This window comes from Camelus bactrianus, chromosome 31 (genome assembly GCF_048773025.1).
Source record: "Camelus bactrianus isolate YW-2024 breed Bactrian camel chromosome 31, ASM4877302v1, whole genome shotgun sequence".
Lineage (NCBI taxonomy): Eukaryota > Metazoa > Chordata > Mammalia > Artiodactyla > Camelidae > Camelus > Camelus bactrianus.
Window position 1 is genome coordinate 24353864 of NC_133569.1, and position 5226 is coordinate 24359089.

The following is a 5226-nucleotide window of genomic DNA, read 5'->3' on the forward strand; positions in this document are numbered from 1 at the left end:
ATTTGCAGAGCAGCGGCTGGCCTCCCCTGGGACTGTCACCTACGTGCCAGGCTAGCTAAGGTCGTGTGGATACTACAGCCCAGAATTCGCTGTGCTTTGGGGAGTTAGGGTGGGCTTCCTCTGTGCCTTGGAAGATCCTGGCAGAGCGACAGCAGTGGGAGAAGCTCTGCGAATTCTGTGACACGGAGTGACGGGTGGAGAAGCCCAGGGCAAGAGGTGACAGAAGACAGACAGGACAGAGGTGGCCTCACAGCTCTCCACGGACAGGCTCAGAGATGAACACAAGCCGCGGACTTCCTGCAAGGACCGAGCTGGGTCCGGGGGCCTGAACTGCCCGGGGTCAGGCTGTGTCTGTGCGGGGAGGCCTGGTCGTGTCTGTGAAGACCTGTGGGGTGCCTTCCGCCCGCTGGCCCCGTAGGAGAAGCACCGTGCGTTTTTCCCAGTGCCCACCATGCCTTTGTGGTTCCTAGGGTCAAGACTGGAGCCAGATTAAGAAAAAACCAAAACCCTGAAGACTGTTCATTTCAAGCTTTGTCGGCAACTCGGGTAAAAGATAAGTGGTGAGTGTTGGAGCCAGTTTGGTGTGGGGGTAGGCGAGCAGCATAGGGCTGTCACTTCAGTCAGGGCACAAACCCTGGAGAGAAAAACAAACACTTTAGAAAGCACTTGACCTTTGAAATGCTGAGCTCTAAAAATAGCGCCGGAGCGTCGGGATGCTTCGCGGAGGCAAAGATGAAGCCAGGATGCTCCGAGCCTTTCTGCCTCCCAGCCTGGCTCCCCTGCCCACTGCCCGCCCTCCACCTGCAGCTGGTGAGCAGCCCGGCCACCTGGCCGGAGGCGCGCTCTCCTCTTGGCCAGGGCAGCTGGGGCTGGGGACCTCTGGCGCGAGCAGCCTGTGTTTGGTTTCACTTCATCGCTCTCTTCATCGCTATGTTGACATCCTTCCCTCTGCGCGTTTCAGCAGGAAGGTAGGTCTGCAGGTTGGGAGACAGGGGTTGTTGGCCCAGTTGGGGTTCATCCAAACTTCAGCAAGTTTCTTTAAACCTCTTTCAAGTACTTGGTTAGAGCCTTGAGTTTTGGGGGCCGTGTGTGGTGTGAGGTCCCGAATCCACAGGGCGTGCTTGGCCCGGGGAAGAAGAGGCGGGGTACTGATGGTTCCTCCTGTTGCCGTCCTTCCTCTGCAGTGGCCTCTCATCCCTCGTGAAGGGCTGGCCACACGCGTCCAGCCGGGTCAGACACTAATGACAAAATCGGTCCTCCGAAGCCCAGCCAGGCCACCATCACACGGCACCGTGGTGAGAGCGCCTTTGGTAAAGAGTTTTCTGAGCACCACAAGCTTTCAGTCATAAGTGTAGCACATTTTCATAGGAAAGCTCTGTCTGAAAACATGCCAGCTGGAAATCAGATTGTGTGGAGAGGATAAAAACAGCCCCGCCCTGCTGCCCAGCAAGCCGGCAGCCCGCCCTTGTCCTCACGTCTGGGGGGGATTGACTTCGCGGGGACCCTGTCGCTCTCTCGGCTTCTCCCTGGAGCAGTGGGTCAAAGGCTGTCCGTCCTCCCGCTCCTGTTCTCCAGGTGATTTAAAAGTGAAGCGGTCTCAGCTGATTATTACTCCCTGAACGCTCTGGCGGGCTGTGAGGAAGCCCCGGGGACCAAATTGGCTTTTGGTCACTAAGGCTCTCCAGGGAAGGGACGGGACAGGACACGCGTCTGGCAAGCAGGGTGGTTTTAATCCATCCCCTTCCCTCCTCTCTCCTCTTCCAACTTAGACGGGACTTTGAACTCAGGACAGAGAAGCGAGTCACTCTGAAGTTCCCTCTGACTCACGTGACGCGAGGGGGTTGAGGTCTGCCTCCACTGGGAGATGTTTGCGCTGTGTTTGCGGCACCATCCATCCCGGGCTGGAACCAACTGCCTTTGTTCTCATGACTGGTTTCTGCACTGTGGACCGACCCCGCCAGCTGCTGACTCACTTTCCTCAGCCGGGAGGTTCTGATCCAAACTCCGCTTAGCAGGCCCCCTCTGTTCGCAAGGCCAACGTAGGAAGAGAGAAACCCAGCAAGTCATTTTCTTTCTGAGTCAATCATCTCATGCAAGAAACCCAGCGAGCCGGCGAAAGCCCTTTCTCAGAGTCTGGGAATGAATGGAACCCTTTGACTCCATGAGCTGAGATGGGCCCTTGTCTGCTGGCATCCTTGGGTTAGTGCCTCTTTGTGGAGGTCCTGGGGACCTGCGGGGGCCTGTTGAGTGGATGGGGAACTTCTGACCCCAGGCGCTGTGTCTGCGTCTGCAGACAGCGCCCTCAGGGAGGAACTGCTCAGCTGTCTGCAGCCCTGGGTCCCCCAGGGGTGCTGGCCAGGGTGGGAGCCGGCTCCCCAGGGTTGGCAGTTACTTACAACTTAGACCTTTTTCTGAGCGATAGTGAGTGGTGCCCTCCTAGGGAAGGCTTCGGGCCTGGCCACGAGATGGGTGTGCACCCCGGAAAGCAACCTGGTGGCTCTGAAACAGGGAAGGAGCTGGGATAAGATGTGATCCCAGAGTTAACAGACCGCCCCTATTTGCATCTCATCCTGGACTGAGAGTTCTTGAACTTTGTGATGAATTTAGGACAGCAAGCATATTTGTAGGTCCACCAGGCTGCCAGTTCCAGTGGTGTTCAGTTCAGCCCATACACAGCGTAACAGGTTCCCCCTCCCTCTCTGCCCCCAGCAGAAGCTTGGCATGGGGGTCTTTGCCTAGCCGGGGCCACGTGCCCCTTTGATGGCTTGGTGCAGCCTCCAGATGACCAGTCAGAGTGATGCTTTAAATACGTGAAGTCCACTCAGTGGGCACATCGGACTTCCCAAAGGTGGGCTGGTCAATGTCCTCAGGCCACATGCTGTTCTTCAGTCACCTTGTCACTTGGGGGGGTCTGTTTCTCCACCCCTCAAACCTGGGCAGGTCCCAACAATACATGGTCCAACAGGATAAGGCTGAAGTGACGTCATCCTGAAACTTCATCTTCGTCTGCGTGGGAGGCAGCTTGTGTAGGAAGTTCACTGGCCCTCAGATCGCGGTGCTGTGGAAGATCAAGGTCAAGGCCGAGGTGCCTGGAAGGCCACGGGGCACTAAAGAGGCAGCAGGTTGGGTGAAGAGGGGTGTGAGGGCACCAGAAAGCCCCCACAGCCCAGCCTGCACCATGTGGGTCAGACCTGACCTGTCCAGCTGAGCCTCCCACAATCTCCTGATCCACAGAATTGTCAGTGGAAGAAAATGGTTATTTTAGGCCACTAAAGTTGTTTGTTTTTCATTTATTTTGGGGGCTAGAGGGATTGTTACCCAGCAGTAGAAAACCAGAACATGAGATTACCCAGGGGATTAATTATATTAAAATACAGGCTATGATGGTTAGTGTTGTGTGTCAACTTGACAGGGATCCTGGCTTTCCAGCTGTTTGGTCAATCTTAAGACTGGGTGTGTCTGTTGGGGTGTTTTTGAAAGGAAGGGAACAGGCTAATGAGGCAAATCAAATGCCACTGTAGACCCCAACCTTCATTTCAGGGCTACCTCTCCACTGCCGTAACTGCAATGCATAACTCTTCCCCCTAGGCTGTCGTGAGGAGCAGGTCAAAAGCAATGTGTCATTTCAAGAGTGTTATAAAAATGAAATCACATGGTATATATCCTTTTGGGATGGGCTTCACCCCCCCAGGATAATTCCCTGGACATTCATCCAAGTTGTTTTATGTATCAATGAATCATTCTTTTTGATGGCTGCATAATATTCCAGAGTGTGGGTGGACCACAGCTTGTGAAACCATTCACCCATTGAAGCATATCTAAGTCCTTTCCAGTTTTTGACTACTACAAATAACGCTGCTGTAAACATTCACATACAAGTTTTTGTGTGAACATAATTTTTCATAGCTCTGGGATAAATGCTCATAATTTCTGGCTTGTGTGGGAGTTGTATATTTAGTTTTATAAGCAATTGCCTGCTTTTTGCAGTGGTTGTACCATTTTACATTCCCACCAACTTATTTCATTTTTAAATGAATTGCTATTAAATTAGTTGGAGGCAGGGGAGTGGTAGATGCGGTTTAAAAGGGCAACAGGTAGAATTCTTGGGGAAATGGAAATGGTGTAGAATCTTGACTATGGTGGTGGATACACCAACGTGCGCGTGTGATTAAACTGTATAGAACAAAATACACACACATCAGTATATACACAACTGGGAGAATCTGACCATGACAGGTGGACGGTCTCAATGTCAATGTCATGGCTGTGACATAGTCTAGTTTTGCAAGATGACACCATTGGAAAAACTGGCTAAGAGTGACTGCATATGAATCTACAGTTGTCTAAAAATAATCTATTCAAATAAAGTAAATAAAGTATATGGTATTAATTTCATTTATGTTTAAAAACCTTTTATTGAAGTGTAGTTGGTTTACAATGTTAGTTTCAGGGGTATAGCAAAGTGATTCAGTTATACATACATATACATACACACTTTTTCTTTTCAGATTCTTTTCCATTGTATGCTTCTACCGGAAATCGGATCTAGTTCCCTGTGCTAAGCAGCACAACCTTGTTATTTGTCTATTTTATACACAGCAGTGTGTGTCTGAACCCAGGACCTCGGGCATGCTAAGCACGCGCTCTGCCGCTGAGCCATACCCTCCCCCTCCAACTATCAATTTTAAAGTAAGTCTGTGGAACACATTATAAACTGTTAAGATTTAGGGAAATACACTTGTCACTTGCTTTTCTGATTTTTGTGGCCAAGTGTTCACTACTAAGATCCCCATCCATTGGCAATTTAGATGGGAATCTTCTGAGGCCCTCCTTTCCTCCACACACCTATGGGAAAGAGATCTTTCAAACCCAGCTTCACCCCCTCCAGCCTCATTTTAAGGACTAGAAAAGTGACTGGGATAGAACTGGGGGAAAAGCAGCTTGGGCAGCTGGGGACTCCGAAGAGGGGATTACTGCAGAGCAGGGGGGAGGAGCAGAGAGTGACGTGGGTCTGGGAAAAGGGGACCCGCGGTGGATCTCCCAAGTGGGAACTCCCTGGTGGAATCCTTGGCACGCCGACGCTTAAAAGCCAAGTGTGAAAATTTACTTTGCACCCAAGCAGAGGTGGTACAAGGACATGTGTGGGGCTCAGCCACCAGGCTGGTCACTGCCCCGGGGGCAGCAGAGATCATGGACAGCTGATGATGCTGAAATTCAGGAGGGGAA

The 5226-nt window shown here is 51.7% G+C and overlaps 1 long non-coding RNA gene across 1 annotated transcript; it reads left to right on the forward strand.

Annotated features, from left to right (window-relative positions):
- Positions 1-733: 733 nt before the first annotated feature.
- Positions 734-4379, forward strand: LOC141575715 (uncharacterized). Its single transcript, XR_012503462.1, has 2 exons — positions 734-968; positions 1770-4379. It is a non-coding gene; the product is annotated as an uncharacterized LOC141575715 (long non-coding RNA).
- The last annotated feature ends 847 nt before the right edge of the window (positions 4380-5226 follow it).